The 19,775-nt window shown below is 39.9% G+C and overlaps 1 long non-coding RNA gene across 1 annotated transcript; it reads left to right on the top strand.

Moving 5' to 3' along the window:
- The first annotated feature begins 6,316 nt into the window (after positions 1 to 6,316).
- LOC117198075 (uncharacterized) lies at positions 6,317 to 17,417 on the top strand. The gene is made up of 5 exons (XR_004479015.2): positions 6,317 to 6,405; positions 8,107 to 8,260; positions 8,388 to 8,554; positions 8,850 to 8,934; positions 17,173 to 17,417. It is a non-coding gene; the product is annotated as an uncharacterized LOC117198075 (long non-coding RNA).
- Positions 17,418 to 19,775: the final 2,358 nt, after the last annotated feature.

The following is a 19,775-nucleotide window of genomic DNA, read 5'->3' as shown; positions in this document are numbered from 1 at the left end:
CACTGAAGATAAGAGGCTGGGGGTTACAGGGAGGAGTTACACCGCAGTACCCTTGAGTTTCCACCACTTCTTTTGGCCTCCACACTTCCTACTCATCCACCCTTTCCCCTTCTCTCACCCCTGGTCCTCACTCCCTCCCTCTTGGTGCCTTGGTGTCATTTGATAACCAGGCCCTGCCTACGGATCAACTTCTGCCTCAAGGATCAACAAATACAGTGTTGGGGAGGAAAAAAACTTCCCTCTACCCTTTAGGTTCTTCTGGCTGGTCTAAGAATTAAATTGATATAAAACAGATTAACAGGAGAAAATCAAATTTCATTACATACGTACAAGAATCCCGCATACATGAGAGGTTAGAGACAGGTAGAATGAGGTTTGTATGCCATCCTGAGCTAAGGAATGGACTGGGGCTTCCAAGGACAGGAGGGTCATTCACAGGACAATAAGAAGAGCAGAAGTTTGGAGATTAGATGTTGTTTGCCCTACCATAGAGATGGAGCCACTTACATAAAATTTTTCTCTGATAATAACTCTTCTCTGGGAAAAGTCCCCAATTTAAATTCTTCTAGGTAGCTAAGAGAGGGCAGTAGTTTCTCTTGAACCTGCAGGGTCTCGATTGCCTTTCGCCCAAAGTAATCCTAATCCTCATGCAAAAGTGCCACATTTAAGGGGAGGCTCATTCTGAACGCCTGCAACAGTTATATGTATGTTGGCTGTTACAGTGATAATATTCCCAACTAATTATATATATATTTGTATAGATGAAAGCATGGGGGTCTACCAAAATATTAATAGCAGTTAATTCTTGGTGGTAGAAATGGGGCCTATTGTTATTCTGTAATTCTTAAACTTTTAAAACTGAACAAGTGCTACTTTTTATTACAAAGAAAAAAGTATTTTTTTTTAAGTGGAATTGTTTGTTTCATGATATAGTGAATTCTCCAAAATTAGAGACGAGACCATAGTTTGGGGGACTATTTTAGAGGTAATGTTATAGGAGGGTCCTTCTAAGTATACAATTTTATGAGTCAGGGGTGTTGTTAAGATAAAATGATATAATGAAAATGAGAGTACTTTGAAAAGTATGAATCTCCATAAAAATACGCTATTATTTTGATGTAGTGTAGTGATAAGTACAATTGCTGGCACTGAATAGGATCTAAACTTCTAGAATAGGATGGAACAGACGATTTTAGGGTAGGCATATGCTATAGTTGTTCAAATCCCAAAATTCATGTTTGAAAAGACATCCTATCTCTTCATTTCTTTCCTTCCCTTAATTCCCAAGTCTCTCCTTTATTTTACCTAGGGCAATAGGAAGGAAAGAAGGGACAAAGTTTTACTTCATTATCATGGTAAATGTAAGAATTTAAATAAGTAACTGTTGTCCTGTGATGTTATGTTTACACCTATAAAACACAGATATCTAATCCTCTTTTATGTCTTCCGGAATTTTTAATCCAATCCTGTAATTGTTCACAGCAGTCAATAAAAAGCAAGCTGATTCATGAATAAAAATTAAAGAAAGCAAAGTTCATAGGTAGAAAGATTGGTAAATATTTGGGGTTAGAAAAATAGGTCTTTTCCGAATGGTCTAAGGAGGGTTAAAATCAAACAAACGTATTCCTTGCTTGTTGGACCTGAAAGTATCAGGAAAACTTTTCAGTCATGATGGGCTCTTGCTTGCTTTGTTTCATTTTGTTTTATTTTTTGCTTGTTTTCATTTTTAAAAATTTTTGCTTGTTTTAAATTTTGCTTTATTTTATTTTGTCTTTTACAGTTGTCTGAGAAAATTTAAACAGGGGTTAGGATGTAGGAAAAAAATTTTAAAAACCTTTAGAAATATGAGGTCCTTGTCATCATTTTCAATGAGTGTCATCCATGAATATAAAGCATACTTGAAGCTCCATGAAACCTTAGCATTAAGATTATGGCACATGTTATTGGCCTTTCCTAGGTTCTGAAACTAGAAATTCATCTGCCTCTAACCTTTCCACCCAAGTCGACTTCATATATAAGTAAAGAGCAAGTTGAAATTACAGGGAGCTGTAAAGAAATGGAAGTTCTCCGCTTTCTTCTTTGAAAACCAATATTAAAATATATGAGGTGCAATTGTCAAACTAAAAAATTGTCAGATGATTCATAAGGAATGAGTGGCCGGCAGGCTGGCCTGACTGATCCCTTACATTACTGATTTTTAATGGGTCTTTGGGAAAGAAGATGGTGATTTCCCATCCAAGTCAGACAGCAATGAAGGCGGGGGCTGGCGGGCAGAGGGAGGGAGAATGGCCAGAAACTGAGCACAAAGGGACGAGGATGCCACCCAGCACGGTATGTTCAGATGTTAAATTTTTCAGTAAACAGCTTGGAAATTAAATCCCAAAGGACTCAATTTCCCCTCCTCCCATGCCTTCTCTCTCCCACCTGCCCCCCTCTTATCTCCCCAGGGAGGACCAAGCATACATGTCAGGCATCCTTTTAACTTGTCAGGGACTTAACTCTAGCTGAGGCAGCCAGATACTACAGCTAAATGGATTTACACATTTGAGGGTGACTATCTGCTTCTGTTCTCTGAGCTATGGCATTGATGTCTAATTTGTTGCTTACCTGTCACAGCGGCATTGATTATCATAACCAGTCTGTGAAGGAGGCAGGGGTTTGGGGCAAACATGAGATGCTGTCCCCCTCATTTGGCCAGGGGACTGCTTCTCCCTGAAAGGTCCTGGACCAGCATCTACTTGATCTGTGTGATAGGGATAGAGTAAATATGTAGACAGGGACGGAGTATGTGCTGAACTTGGGAAGGGAGCAAAAGGGATATGAAATTTTGCTCCTGTTCTTCAAACTCCCAACTCCGCTTCTATGAGCATCGCGAGCAATAATGTTTGAGGCTTTCACTTGCTGGTTGTCTTTTACTGGACACTGTTCACTGACTTCATTCATTCATCCAACGTTTATTGAGATTGTTTATAGGTTTCTAGCAACTGTCCTTTAAGACCTTGATTCTTACCAACATGAAATCTGAACTGAACAAATTCCTATGGATCTGTACATCTAGATCCCAGGGGAGAGGGAAAGGGGTTATTCTGCTGGAATTGGGCATCGTGGAGGTAAATTGTTGGAGAGTCTCCTTATACAAAGACCCGATAAACCTAATGCGAGGGCTTCCCTGGGGGAATCCGCCTGCCAATGCAGGGGACACAGGTTCGAGCCCTGGTCCGGGAAGATTCCCACATGCCGCGGAGCAACTAAGCCTGTGCGCCACAACTACTGAGCCTGCACTCTAGAGCCCGCGAGCCACAACTACTGAGCCCACATGCCACAACTGCTGAAGCCGACGTGCCTAGAGCCCGTGCTCTGCAATGAGAGAAGCCACCACAGTGAGAAGCCCGCATACCACAACGAAGAGTAGCCCCTGCTCGCTGCAACTAGAGAAAGCCCGCACGCAGCAATGAAGACCCGATGCAGCCAAAAATAAATATAATAAAATAAATTTAAAAAAACAAAAACCTAATGCGAGAAACAGTTAAGGTATATGGTGGTAAATGGCCAATGCCAGAGTTGGAGCAGTAGAATAACCGTATGTAGTAATAGTCCTTTAAACTCTTGGGAAGTTTATTAGTAGAGAGAATCACTTCAAAGGAAAATAAAGTTGGTGTGTATCTTACGATCTTGAATATCTTAAGAGCTTGTGATCTTATCGTAAATATCAGTATAAGGAATGATTTGACAGGCCAGGAGGATGCCTTCACCAACTTGCTGTGTCCTCTCCTCCCGCTTCCCGTGCCCTGTCTCCACTGGTTTAATCTGGAGGAATAAACCAGACTGTGTCATTCCTCCCACGGTCACGTGCTCCTGGGAGCAGGCCGTGCTGGGGCCTGTGTGATGTTAATTAAAGCATTTTGTGACCTAGTCCTTCAGGGAAGACATGCACAGGTGCTGTCTCAATAAACTGAACAAGCAGTATTAAATAACAGAAGTAATACCGTGAGTGATTTTAAAACAAGCAATGGACGTCCAAGCCCCTACTGTTTGCGGTTTAATAAGTAATCCTAACACAGAGGGGATAGAGTCCTTCTCCATTCCATCATGGTGACTGTTGAAGTGAGACTAGACATTAGTAACTAGAGCAACACTGGAGGTGACACATGAAATGATACCTACAACCCCTAAACTCAACTTCAGGACCAGCTGAGAGTAACAGGCCCTACAACAGGGAGCAGGAGAGTACCCCGTTGGGCAGAGAACGCTTCACAGAGATCGTAGCTCAGGACGGCAACAGGGCTCAAGTCTTTTCCTATAAAGGAGTGTTTCTCAACCTTGGCTGCGGGGTAGAATCACCTAGGGAACTTTTTTAAAAACGCTGATGCCTGACTTCTACCCTCAGGGATCCAGATTCAAATGGTCTGGCATGAAACCTTGTGATCAGTGATTAGGATCCTTAGGAGGTCTAATATGCAGCAGGGGTTAAGAACCACTGCCATACAGAAAAGGAGGGACAGGATAGGCTGGTTCAAACAGCTAAGCCATTACGCCCTGGAGCTAAAGACTAAGGCTCTGATGAGCCACACCCACTCATTTGAGGGTACTCCTCCAGGTAGCTGTGGCTTGAGAAATGTAATTTACACGTAAAAGATCACACAGATACACATAGTGTGTCTCCAGCAAGTATATTGGCTCAAATCAAATCATGTTTGTCCTATAACCCAAAACAAGTCTTAGGAGATACCTGTATATATCTATGTGATTAATACAATGTATAAATGTATATAACAAGTAATAACGTTATGAATATATGTATATTCTTGAAACATTCTTAGTAAATTCATCAATAAATTGCCTATTTCTTTGCAATAAGGCTAAAACATTCATGATAAAGAAAGATTTCAAGAGAATTTTTAACAGCAAGTGAGAGTCTATGAGTAAAGAAACAGAAAATATTTCAGACACAGGGCACAGATGTCTGATAATGAGGGTCTGAATGACTAAAGAAAATATTTAATAGTTTGTTTTCAAATTAATCTTTTGGAAATAATCTCTCTTGCAAGGTGATTTTTTTCACCATTTATTTAGAACCTGTGTATCTCTTAAGATGATGCCTCATTTGTAAGGTGGAAAACACAAAAACCGCAAACAAGTATAACATGGAACCCCTCTGTAGGGTTAAATTAATACTTTTCGTTCTTTTTTTACATTAATTTATTTTATCATTATCAAGAATTGAAAATTATTGAGCCTTCTCTGCACATGCAGGATCACCCTAAGTATAGTCAAAATTCTGTCTCTTTTCTGTTATTTGATCTCTAAAATAACTTCTAAAAGGTGGTTGGGAATCCATTCAGAATCAAAGTCAGGATGGGCAGTGTTACAATAAAGAAAACTTGGTTGTGGTTACCAAAGGGGAAAGGTGTGGGGGAGGGATAAATTAGGAGGTTGGGATTAACATACACACACTACTATATATAAAATAATCAACAAGGACCTACTGTATAGCACAGGGAACTCTACTCATAGTCTGTAATAACCTAGATGGGAAAAGAATCTGAAAAAGAATGGATATATGTATATGTATAACTAAATCACTTTGCTGTACACCTGAAACTAACACAACACTGTAAATCAACTTCACTCCAATATAAAATTAAAATTTTTAAAAAATAAAATAGGGCTTCCCTGGTGGCTCAGTGGTTGAGAGTCTACCTGCCGGTGCAGGGGACATGGGTTCGTGCCCCGGTCCGGGAGGATCCCACATGCCACGGAGCGGCTGGGCCCGTAAGCCATGGCCGCTGAGCCTGCGCGTCCGGAGCCTGCACTCTGCAACGGGAGAGGCCACAACTGTGAGAGGCCCGCATACCGCAAAAAAAATAAATAAATAAAAAATAAAATAAAATAAAGACAACTTGGCAGTATCTATGATTGAAGTCTGCTTGTTGTGTCACATATTACCTTCACAGTGTCCATGTGAGGTTTACATCAACTTCAGTGTTCCTGTTTCAAAGAAAGAAAAACTAAAGATGCACAGTAGATCAAGAATAAGACATTCACACGTTGGCTTTCATGTGAATGTTGCTGTTGAATTTAGATGACTGTTAGATAACAGAAAGACCCATCAAAGGAGCCATCTGGAAGGAGATGTGCTTACCACCCGTCTGATTTGACCATGTTAACTTCAGGGTCCTCATCTCAAACACGGTAATAGTGCCTATTTTACAGCATTGTTGTGAAGTTTTAGTGAGATAAGAATGTTAAGTGTGGAGTATAATAAGTGCTCAATAAATGGAAGTTACTATCAATCTTAATAATTGTATTTTTTGTTATCAACAGGATCCAGTTGATGTTCAAATTGACAGGCTCCTGGATCAGAACTAACCTTTAAATGGTAGCAATAAAAGAAGCTTTGTGAAGGTAGGTGCCATATTTTTTATTGTGAATGATTGAATGGATTATAATATATTTTCTGCTGGAGAGGGCAATTCTTTCAGTTTCCACATAAGCTTATCTGGAGGTTGGAATATGAGAGACAAAGAGGAAGCTGCTGTTATGATAGCATGGTGGCTGTCCTGGGAACTAGAGCCTTGAGGAGAGGGGCAGAATCAGAGAGTTAGTGCTAGGAAGTTTCTTAAAGATCTTCTGGTACGGACATCTTCATTATTTTTTAAACAGATGAAAACTCTGAATCTGAGCTAAAAAATGTACCTAAAATCCTAGTGCTATTTCATGGTATAGACAGGGTTAGAACCCAGATGTCTAGATTTTTTCCATCATTCATTCAACTAAATCATTCTTTTCTTTTTATAAATTTTTGTCTATAATTAATTGCTTTCCAAGCTTAGCATTTCTAGGTTAAATTATTTACAGTCTTGCAGCTTTACTTTCTGTCTTTAATATACCTTATCTATCCTATGAAAACTTGGGTCCTCTCTGTGGGGATCAGTTTATCACCACAAGAGGTGCTGAGATAATAGGATCAAACCAGTCCCACTAAAAGAAATATGGAATGGGGAGACCTCATGTCCTTGGTATGAAACTTCCAGGTAATATTTTTTTTTTTTTTTTAAGATGTTGGGGGTAGGAGTTTATTAATTAATTTATTTATTTTTGCTGTGTTGCGTCTTCGTTTCTGTGCGAGGGCTTTCTCTAGTTGTGGCAAGCGGGGGCCACTCTTCATCGCGGTGCGTGGGCCTCTCACTGTCGTGGCCTCTCTTGTTGCGGAGCACAGGCTCCAGATGCGCAGGCTCAGTAGTTGTGGCTCACGGGCCTAGTTGCTCCGTGGCATGTGGGATCCTCCCAGACCAGGACTCGAACCCGTGTCCCCTGCATTAGCAGGCAGATTCTCAACCACTGCGCCACCAGGGAAGCCCCCAGGTAATATTTTAATTGTAAATTCCAATGAAATTACATTATATATTTTCATATACAAGAGGACATTGGGAAACATCTAGACCAGATATGCTTAAAGGTTTCAGTGTGTCTATTCACTATCCAACACCAAGGATATAAGAGATTATAATTTTGATTTAATGTGAAAATGGAAAGTGGTAGATAGGTAGACTACAAATCAAGTACCATTTATTTAGGAAATTTATTTATTTAGGAAATGAAGAAAAATTTAATACACTATGATATTCATTGACAGCTTACAAATTAATTTTCCAAATCCAATATCATCTGTTCCTCAGTTCCATTAAGGTAGGCAGTGCAATTTTCGTCAGAGAAGTTCAGTGATTTACCTAAAGTAACACAGCTCCAAGCTAGGACTCTAGCACCTTAAGAGTGGTTTGACTCCAGCACAGTGTTCTTGCTAACATACTACTACGTAAGTGCTCCAAAATTGTTTGGAGCACTTTGATTTCTGTAATAAAAATGAAATTTAAAAAAATGAAATAAGTGTAGCGCTTTGAGGTTTTAAGAAATGATTTCCTTTTTCACTTTCAACAGAAACTGTGTAGGCAGAGTGCAAAGAGGAAACCAAAACTGGAAAAAGAATCTTAAAAGGTCGAATGGTTTGATAGGGCAGCCAAGGAAGCCATCTCAATTTTAGTATGTTCTTGATATATGGATCTAAACACAATCTGAAAAGACTAACCTAATATATTTTTGACCCAGAGTTGACCCAAACCCAATCTTAACTTGCAAAAGGAGGAAAGCTGAAGTTGAAGGTTTGAGGCCATCAATCTTGTGGCATATCTTAGGTGGAAAACATCAGCAAACTAGCCAAGAAAAGGATTACTGACCAAAAGTGAAGGAAAACAGCTAACAGGTAGGAGACGTACATAAAAGAGTGTGAGTTTAAATATAATGAAGATCCTTTACATTGGAAAAATTCTCTGTATATGAACTGTGTTTACATGCACACACACAGTAATATCTTTTTTTTTCCAACCAAGATAGTCTGAAATTTACATGGAAAACCAGTGCAGGAAACACTGGAAGATGGAAAACAATGGAATATTGAGGAATGGCCTACCTTCTCTCATAAGGAATCTAAAAATACAAAATGTAACTGCCTGTATTCTTCAGCGTTCTCCAGAGAAACAGAACTAAACGGATGTGTGTACGTAAAACTATATTACATATATACACATATACCTATATCTATATATAGAGAGAGATTGATTTTTTTATTGGGGTTATAATTGACATATAACATTATATTAGTTTCAGGTGTACAACACGAGTCAATATTTGTATATATTGTATATATTGTTAATAAATCTAATTAACATCCAGCCACACCTAGTTACAAATTGTTTTTCCTTGTGATGATTAACTTTCAAGATTTCCTCTCTTAGAAATATACAATAGAGTATTATTAACTATAGTCACCATGCTGTACGTTACATCCCCAGGACTTATGTGAGATTGATGCATTATAAGGAATTGGCTGACTGGCTCATGCAACTGCGGAGGCTAACAAATCCCAGGATCTGTAAGGTGAGTTGCCAAACTGGAGACTCAGAAGAGTTGATGGTTTATTTTGAGTGCTTGGGGGAGGGTCAGCCTTTTGGTTCTGTTCTGGCCTTCAGCTGACTTGAAAGGCCCACCCACAGTAGGGAGGGTAATCTGCTTCACTCAGTTCACCAACTTAAATGCTAATTCATCCAAAAACACCCTCCAGAAACACCAAGTGGAATGTGGACCTTCAGTGTTATTTCCTTTTGGAAAAAAAATGTTCATAACAATAATGTGGCAAAAATACTTACATGATGCCCTTAAGTCAAGTGTCTTTGCAAAGGACAAGGACATCCAAGAAGAGAAATCCAAAACTAAGTTTAGGTTACATGAAAAACCAAACAGGTACGTAATCCAGTTGTCTTGAACTGAGAGTAAAAGAAACACAGAGTAGACTTTTTACTCCTGCCGTGGCTTGGGGCATATATATGGAAGGGTTTGTATTGCCATAGAAATATATGTGAGTGTATCAAAATTGACTCTTGCATTTTTTCTTGATTATTCCTCCACTGGCAGATGAGGCACACATAAAGTAGAATCAAGGCTTTCTTTACCTTTAGAATAGTTCTGACGATTGCCATTTTCTTGGGAAAAGCACTGAAAAGCATTGTCTGTAATTAGCACTTTTTAAAAGAAGCTGAGCAGGTAAAAATCAAAACAAACAAAAATGTAAGAAGGCTTTAGAAGAAGTTACCTAAGTGTGATTTTCAAGAGCTCATTTTTAGGGCTTCCCTGGTGGCGCAGTGGTTGAGAGTCTGCCTGCCGATGCAGGGGACATGGGTTCGTGCCCTGGTCTGGGAAGATCCCACATGCCGCGGAGCGGCTGGGCCCGTGAGCCATGGCCTCTGAGCCTGCGTGTCCGGAGCCTGTGCTTCGCCATGGGAGAGGCCACAGCAGTGAGAGGCCCGCGTACCGCAAAAAAAAAAACAAACTCATTTTTGAACTCCTGACACAATACACGTGAGAGTTTTCTGATATGTTCTCCTATGTATTAATGCAGTCAGAAACTGAATATGCTTTACCATCAAATTCCTAATATGAATACAATAATATATAGGTACATTTCAAAACACTTTCAGATCCATTAATGTATTTGATTCTTACACAATGGCTCTGATGTTGATAGAATAAGTGTCTTATCTCCAATTTACAGATGAAAAAACTGAGACACAGTTCTGGATAATGTATTTCTTAATGTTACACAAAAACGGAGTGGCAGGCAGATCTAAAAAGGGATTAGACTTTCTAACTTTCCTACCACAATCCCATAAATAACTCCATGGTTTTCACATGATTTCTGTATAGATCATTCTGAGGGGTTTTTTTGTTGTTTTATAAGAGGAGGTGATATATTTTTCCCCCTTCTGATTTTGCATGGGCCGAACAACTCAATTATATCTGGATCACAGGGATCTACCATTTTGTAGCTGTCTGGCATCCTCTTGTCCCCCCCGTGCCTGAGAGGAAAGCCTGATGCATTAGCTCTGCTCTTTCCTCCTGTTGCTTAAGCAATGAAGAAAACATTACCCTAATCACACTCAGTGTGTGCTATCTCCAGGCACAGCTGTTGTGTAGTCTTTCCAAGCTCAGCCATTAAGGAGTCTTACCAATGACAGAGCCCAGTGAGAGCTGCAACGCCAGACACTTGCCCTCTAATAACATACATTTCTGCTTTCCTAGCTAATTCCCGGGAAAGAGAGCCTGTCGGGCAAGGTTTCACAGTCATAGCTCTCCTTTTGTTATCACTTTCCCTCCTCCCTTTGAGGGGCAGTTTGTGAGCCAACTCCCAAGCATAGCCCATGGAGCAAAAGATTAAGCATGGCTTGGAGTCAGCCTCTTTATCAAATGAGCCCATAGAGTTTGAGCAAAAGCAAGCCTCAAAGAGACAGATCTGCTTTGGCAACTGGCACACCAGTGAAGATGACCGTAGGAGAAGCAATTGGTATCGGAGGCTAAAAATGGCAAACGGTTATGGCTGCCGCGGAATACAACAGTGTCAAGGTGTCTCCTCCTGCCTAGTAAAGTAATTGGAACTGATTGTTCCTGGGCTTTGAAGATCATGCTACCGACCTGCTATGGGTAGGAATGGAGTTTTCTGGAAGTGGGAATCGGTGATGAGATTATGAGATATTTATTAAAAACTTGGTTTACAAAACACACTCACTTCTATGAACTTCTTTGAAGATATAATGGCAAAAATATGGGTTTTCAGTCAGAGATCTCAATTCAAATCCCAGCTCTGCTCTTTACTAGTTGTGTTACCTAGAACTAATTATTAATGCTCTTTTAACACAAAAGTTTCTCTGTCTATAAACTGGAGGGTAATCATGCCCACCTTCCTAAAGTCATTGTTTGGATTAAAATCCATATGTAATTTAAGTGTTATATCTAAATCCCACACTTATTAGAATATAGAGCTTCTCATTAAACAGCGACTGTTATGACTTAGCAAGAGCCATGTGATTTAGGATGATTGTCATTTTATCAGTGAGAAGATGGAGGCTCAGATTTCAGTGATTTGCCCAGGATCCAGAGCTGGAAGAAAAAAAACCAAGACCCAAACACATCACTCAAACATAAACAATTAGTTCCATCTCTCCAGAACTCAGAAATTGGACAAATAACCAAAAATTTTTAAAAGCCTCCAGTTCTTTGCCTTGGCTTTTTTCTCTGAATTGCATGAGATTTTAGTCCTTAATTGAATGTGCTTACTATTAAAGAGGTATCAATACATTGGAGGGATGATGATGTAATTGGCCATGAGTAGTAGAAGAAGGAAGGGGAGGGGGGATGACATAGGAATCAAATATATCCTGCACTCACTTAAATTATTTCATAGAACAAGCTTAAGATAAATGAATAGAGACATAGTTCTTAGATTGAGAAAAAGTATAAGGAAGGACTGAACACATCATCTATAGAGAGGGGATGTGGACATAATATGTGGTTCATCTACCTGAATCAGGAGGAGAAGAATTATATGGAAAAGGGTTAGAAATAGTTATTCACCTCTGTACCTTAGACCTAGTTAGCTTTTGTACAGCCTTGTTACCATCCGTTGACAAGCTGAGATAGGACAGAGTGTAATTAAACTATTAAACTCTTGTGATACACTTTTTGAATGGTTAGATCCCTTGAGCATATCAGAAGTCTCTTTCTGGAGAGAATCACTGCGGGATCCATTAGGCTGACAGAACCTTCTTCCTAGATTCCGCCCTCCTGAGTTCTTGTCATGGCTGAACTACCTTGCCACAGCCTTGTCCCCTTAGTGTCCGAGGACAATAGGAGCCTCACAATGTACCAGACTCTGTTTAAAGCACTTTAGATTCTCAGATAATCCTAGGTGGTAATACTAATGATATCCCATAATGAAACAATGAAAGTGAAGCACAGAGAAGTTAAGCAATTTGCCTAGTGTCTCACCACCAGAAAACAATGGAATTGGCACTTGAACTCATGAACTCTACCTCTAAGGCACGTGCTTATACCCAGGACAATGTATCTCATGCCAGTTCTTCTCGTACTATCTATGGTCAGAGGTTTATTTTGTTTTATAACATATTGTGAGCAAATACTTTTATAAACTACACTAAAAATCAGTAGAAAAATGAAGTTAAAAAATATCCAGACTGGAACTCAAATTCTTAAATTACCATTAGATTCAACATGCATGCAGTTACTCTGTAAATTGCTATAAAAATTTCTAAGTGCTTTCTCAATGCTTACTGTCACTTTCTTTATGTACCATGGACCATTAGTGCCCTCCCCTCCCCCCCCCGAAAAAAAAACCCAACACACTTTGAGTGGCACTGCTTGTAGGCTTAGGGGACAGGGGATGGGCATATTTTGTATCACTGAAATGAGTGAAGTTGGCAACAAGGTCAACTCTGAAGCCACAAACCCCTAGGCCTGTGTTCTCTAATCACCTAAGTTAACCAGTCATCTACCCTGATTGAGAAATTACAGATGGAGGGGCCCTTCAGAATGGAAATTAGGACTTACCCCATGCCATACTGAAGGGAGCTGAATGGTCCATGCATTAACTTACAAAATAACTCTTGAAAAATTTCTTTCTTTAAGAACTAGCAATCTTCTTTCCCCCAATTGCTCTTGTATCTTAATATGAATTTCCTATTTCCTTATGTTTTCTCATGGCTAAAAGTGTTTGACACATTTCCTGAAAAATGAAAGATATCCAATCAATGTTTGTGATTGAAAATTCACATTTATTTCAATAAATACTATTTATATTAAAACTCCAGGGAAGAATGACACCATATGTATACTACACAGGTCTGAAATGATGACACACTCCCTATCTGGAGCTGTAGTACTAAAAGGAAAATATTATAGACAAACATTTTTTTCATTATTGAAGTATAATTGACCTACAGTACTGTGTTAGTTCCAGGTACACAACAAAGTGACTCAATATTTCTACACTTTACAAAATGATCACCACTATAGACAAACATTTAAAGTGACAATTTATTCAAATGAAGTTGGGGGGAGTAAGAAGAAAAGAGTTAAATTCAAAAGTGTTTACTACTTTGCATTATGAAAGAATTCACATATTTTAATATTCATGCTATAAACCTAATGTTCTTGTTATTATAACTTGGAGGCTTTAAGCCGTGCATGATTGCTCACATAATAAAGACTGCCTTCATAATAAAGTTTTGTATAAATGTCTTTAAATCAAGAGCACCACGTTTCATGTTAGTCTTCAAAAATACAATTAGTCATTATTTTTCTAACAATTCATAAATGTGACTCACATAATGAGAGCATGCAGTTCGTCACTTGTGGAGACCAATAAATCAATCTCAGCACCTATTAAATACTGAAAGCTTTCCTAGGTACGACTGGGTAGGGATGGTAAGCAGGTAAAAAAGGAATATAAAATTGAATTCTGCTCAAGTAGGGTATAGGTTAGTTGGGAACACATGAAACAATGAGGCAGTAGTCATCCTCTCTTTGTAGAGTGGGGCTCTGTTCCAACCCCGGCACCCACCCATCCTGAAAGCAGACAATGAGAGAAGAAAGCCTAGGCTTTCATTAAATGTTACATCATTCAGTCCAGGCCACAAGGCTTGAGGCGATGGAGCATAAGCAAATGCTGCATTACCATTGTCAGTATCTCTTCTGTTTCTTAACTATCGGAGTTTTAAACTTATCAGAAATTTTAGAGATCTTTAGCCTAACTTCCCTCCCAGAGAAGACAGGACTTTGAAGCAGCTTCTGGAAGGTAAGGTACATTGACCCCTCTTCTCCCTCTTCCTTGCTTTTCCTGCTAATATAAGCTGACCGGCAGAGTTTAGGAAACCTTTGGGTCTATAAAACACTGCAGTCTACATTGCCCTCTCCCACCCACACCAGATTCAAACCATAAAATTCACCTCCTTTTAGAGTTAGACTTTAACCTAGTCTATGTATCAGAGTCATAACAGTCTCACCCTATTTCTCATAACCACTAAAACAATTGGGGACTTGCCTGGTGGTCCAGTGGTTAAGAGTGTGCTTCCAATGCAGGGAGCCTAGGTTTGATCCCTGGTCAAGGAACTAGATCCCGTATGCCTCAACTAACGATCCCACTGCCACACTAAAAGATTACGTGTGCCGCAGCTAAGACCTGGCACAGCCAAATAAATGAATGAATATTTTTAAAAAAAATTGAAAAAACTCACGGTTTCTTGGAACAATAGGCACTTCTTTTTGGCTGCGTTGGGTCTTTGTTGCTGCACACAGGCTTTCTCTACTTGCGGCAAGCAGGAGCTACTCTTTGTTGTGGTGCACGGGCTTCTCATTGTGGTGGCTTCTCTTGTTGCAGAGCACGGGCTCTAGGCGCGCGGGCTCAGTAGTTATGGCTTGCGGGCTCTAGAGCACAGGCTCAGTAGTTGTGGTGCACGTGGGATCTTCCGGGACCAGGGATGGAACCCATGTCCCCTGCCATTGGCAGGTGGATTCTTAACCACTGCGCCACCAAAGAGGTCCCAATAGGCACATTTCTGAAACTTATCTTCAAGGAATGTAAGTATTCCTCTCTAGGTTTACTTTCTGAAGTATTTAGTTTGTCTTTTCAGACAAAACTTTGTCTGCCTCTTGGAACAAATTTTCTATCATCGCCTGTTTAGATGACTCTTACTTCAAGCCAGACTGAATCATCCTGTTCCTGATGTGATGAGTGGACTTGAAAGAGAGCAGGGACAAAGAAATCATGTTGCACAGTGATGACTGAACAGAACAGGAAAGTTACACAAAAGTTTATCTCACAACAGGCACACTTTAACGTGGGCATACTTTGAAGAAGAGAGGAGAAATACTCCTACTGATAAAGCTGGTTGGGAGATGAATTATCCAGTAGGCTAGGCTATTCTGTTAAATACTCAAACTCCCAAGTCTTAAAGAGTGTGCGCGAAAGTAGCTTACTTTTCCCTTCTGTGAAGTTAAGCGTGAAACCTGGCAATTCCCTGCCAAGTAGTGACTCTGGGATTTGGGATCTTTCCACTTTATGGCACTGTTAGCACCCAGGGGAGACTTCCTCAGCGTCCAGGAAAAACTTAAGACCTCATGACTTAAGGCATCCTTGAATGTAATGAATTAACTTCTCTCCTATGCATCTAGAATACGTCTACTAACTAGAATACATCTACTAAATAACCATCCTGGGAATAACTAAGGAAGTAGTCACACAAATAATTTTCTGTGGATTTAACTTGCTCATGAAGCCGAATCCAGCCTTTGTACCCTGACACTGAATTAATTTTCAGAGACAGAGTTTTGGATGAAGTAGGAAAGAATAGCTTATTGCTTTGCCAGGTAAAAGGGGCCACAGCAGGCTAATGCCCTCAAAACTGTGTCCTGACCTGGAGAGGGTAGTGAGGAGTTTTATAGTAACGGTTCAAAGAGGGCGTGATCAGCTCGTGGACGTTCTTCTGATTGGCTGGTGGTGAGGTAAGTGGGAGTCGGCATCCTCAGCCTGGTTCCAACCCATCTGGGGTCTCTGTGTTTGTGGGCAGCACACAGTTAACTTCTCCCACCTGGTGGGGGATTCAGTATCTGCAAAACAGCTCAAGATATTGTGTGTATCCCTTGAGGGGGAACCAGGACCCTGCCCCAAGGCTGCACTATTGTTTCTTGACTCTTCCTCTCTTGTCTCTGCATCCCCTCCCTTCCCTAATTAGCAACTGTTTGAACCTGCTCCTTGTAACTGAGGAAAGATCAGGGAGGCTGAATGAAGCCTATTTCCCGCAATCAAGAAACGGGGACGCAGAAAGGCTTTTGTGCCCAGGAGCCCCACAGGGCCCTGCTCAGTGTCAGTACCATTGCACCATAGGAGGTGCTCTAGCAGCTCGAAGCCTTAAGTAGCCGTGACAGTAGAGGTGCCAGCCCAGAGTCTTAACAGAAGAGAGGGGACACCAGACAGGAAGAGTAGGGTCCTCCAGACCAGGGTTTGGGTGTAGGCACTTGGTCTGGGTTCAGGCAGACCATGGCAGAAAGGAGAGAGCTTCTCCCTTCTGTGACACATTATACAGTATCTTCCCCTGCATCACAGTTCTCCCAAGTGCTCTTTCCACTTCCCAGAACCTTTGGTAAAAGGTTTTGTTTATCCCTTCTCAGTCGATGAAATTTCATTGTCCCACTAAAGCATCTAATTCCCCAAGGGAGCCTTTCCTCCAAGCTTTAGTGCACTCTGGTTAACTCCCCAAACCCTCAATCTCAGGTGCCAGCCATGTGCTACTAACCACTGAACAGAGACTTCCCAGAGCAACACAGAATAGGTTTTTATTGCTTCACACCTCCCACCCCTTCCCCAAGAAAGAAAAAAAAAATTCTACATCTTTACTGCTAAAAGGCTGAAAAGATTGGAGAGGTTAGAGACAGAAAGATCACCTCACCTTACTGGATTTATCTTGCACTTTTTTGTCCTCTAAGAGTTCCAGTTACTCTGTAGTCATGGATTTAGTTAACATTTAAAGTGCCCCTTTGTTGTCATGTATACACTACTATGTATAAAATAGATAACTAATGAGAAACTACTGTATAGCACGGGGAACTCCACTCAGTGTTCTGTGGTGACTAAATGGGAAGGAAATCTATAAAAGAGGAGGTATATGTATAACTGATTCACTTTGCTGCACAGCACAAACTAACACAACATCGTAAAAGCAACTATACTTCAATAAAAATTAATAAAAAATAAAGTGTCCCCTTTGACAGGAGAATGAAGTCGATGAAGAAATGATTTATAATCCACCTTCCATGGAGGAAAGATGACGTGGACCCAGTTTTAGAGAGCAGGCATCCTCCTGGACACATTCAGGTATGTTTCTGCCTGGGAGACAAATATGAGAGTCCTTTGCCTATGACAGCTGCTACTTCCTCAATGGACCATTCTTTCCCCTTCTCTTATAAAAGTGTACCCATCCTTCAGGACTCAAGGCAAATGCCTCCTCCACCTTCTCCCCCCATCCTCTTGCAACTTTCATGGCACTTAACTCTTTCTTCAAGCAGACTTGAGCCCCTACCACCTTAGGAAGCCTTCAGGAATAACATTTGTGTCTGATTCATTTCTGTACACCTTGTAGGGACTGGCACAAATTGAAAGCTTAATAAATATTTTGAGATGATTCAAGCCCGTGTCAGCCTGAAATGAGAGTGAGCAATCAGATCCACAATATAGATGTATCGCACGAGAAAAGGTGAATTTGAAAAAGACAGTTCTAGGACGTACATGAAATTCAAATGGAATTATATATCTTGATCCTTACTGTGAATGCTTTTTTTCCCAAAGAGAAAAGTTACACGTTTCTACAGTAATATATTTGCTTAAGTATCAAAATGTATAGAGAAGTATTTATTTTTATCTCCTGGTCCATAACGTATCCAAAATATCTTACTAGTCCTATTCTATAGATTATTAGTAATAGCTGAGGGCCTTCACTACAGTGGGTACCTAAGGATTATCAAGTGGATGAATCTAGACACAGGTAAGAGATAGGATGATGGTACACATGATCTTCCAGGTGTGCGTTTAAAGCCAAGTCTTTTCCTCCACATTTACAAATGTCACAACAAAATTTTACTGACTCCTGACTAGATGCAGGTATTTGATGATAAACAGTTCAGGATTCACGATGATGAATAAGCCCTACTTTAAAGATCTTCTATTCTATTGAAGAGTGAACAAATAGAAAAATAATAACAATGTACAGTGGGATATAATACATTTCATATGAATCATTGAAACAAAATATTGAGGGGTCAAAGGAGAAATCACATCTGTTCGGATGAATCAGATAAAAGATCATAGAGGTGGCTTTTGAGAAAGACCTTGAAACAATAGAATTTGATGGCAAAGTAAAGTGATTAGAAATAGGAAACAGTTAACAAAGGGACCAGCAACAGAGAATTCAGGCACGTGATGAAAGGGTTTTCATCCTCCCAAGGAATTTTTGTGGCAAAAGAATGTCATTTTGTTGAATATACTTGGATGGGTGGTTTTTCCTCAACTTTATTCGGATATTATTTTCTTTAATTGACTCAGTGTAAGTGAGACTGAGTGAGGGATGTTGTGTGTGTGTGTGCACGCGCACACACGCGTGTTCCTGTGGGTAGGTATGAGCTGAATTGCAGTGCCTTTTATGATTTTAATCTAAGAGCAACTCTGCCCAAGAATCACTGGCTTCAGGAACATGACTGTGTGTTTGCTTCCTTTGCTAGTTTCCACCATCTCTATCTTGATATTTTCCTTCTCCTTGAAAAACGATTGTTGTCTCTGCCTCTTATTTCTCTGCAATTTGGGAGGTTAACATCTGTTTGGTTTCTCCCAAACTTCACTTCCAGCCTTTCCTTTGGATTTTCACTCTTCATCTTATCTCCCTACATTCACTGTCATCCTGAACTGGGAAACCAGGAATGCAGTTATCACACAAAAATCAAATACCAGTTGATGTGGCAAAAGATAACTTTTGGCACGTGTAAATTGGGGGACTAAATTTATTTTCTTGATTGAATCGAAAAATTTCCTGTATCAAACATTTTTATTATACAACTAGACGTATCTTCCACACATAAGCAAAACTTTCCTGTGCTGACCCTGTTATATTTAAGATATGGAACAAAAATAAACTAACAGATAATAATTTGTGCTTTGGAAGTATAAACGGAACCATAGTTTGTTATTATTTCCCAGTTTATTCTCAGTTCTCTAATCTCTGGTAGTATAAATACGGATGCATTATGAAATCATTCTTAATAAACTGTGATATGTTTTAAATCCATACCAGTCCTGCCCTCTGTCACAGCTGTGCTTTTTAGCATGCATAAAAGAAAAAAAAATCAATGTTTGATTCATTCCTGTTTGGTCTCTTTTGCAACCTGAACTTACATATTAATTAATCGTGATGATGATGGTACATTATACTTATTTTAAAATACAGAAAACACAGCAACCAGCTACAGGAATTCTTCTACAGGAATTTCTTCTGCAACTGCTCCTTCCCTCAGGCCATATAGCCTACTGCCTCACCATCTGTTACCATCCCTTTTCTTCATTGCCTCATTCCCCTGTCCTTTTTCCAGCCTCCTCTGCCTTCATTCTTTGCCAGGCATTTAACATGAGGCCCTCACAAAGAAAACAAGTTTAAGCGAGAAGGAGATAAATCCTGCAGTTTCATAAAGGTGGTGGTGGTTTGCTGCACTTAGGTAAAAAAATTAATTTTCTCTGTGCACTCACACCACTGTTGTCTGTTTTAGCAGATAAGCTTCTTGTGAGCAGGGACCATGTTTTTCTTAATTAGGTATAGACTTCTTAAAAGCTT

Source organism: Orcinus orca, chromosome 21, assembly GCF_937001465.1.
Source record: "Orcinus orca chromosome 21, mOrcOrc1.1, whole genome shotgun sequence".
NCBI lineage: Eukaryota > Metazoa > Chordata > Mammalia > Artiodactyla > Delphinidae > Orcinus > Orcinus orca.
The sequence above is the reverse complement of the archived record's forward strand: the minus strand, read 5'-3'. Positions and strand labels throughout refer to the sequence as shown.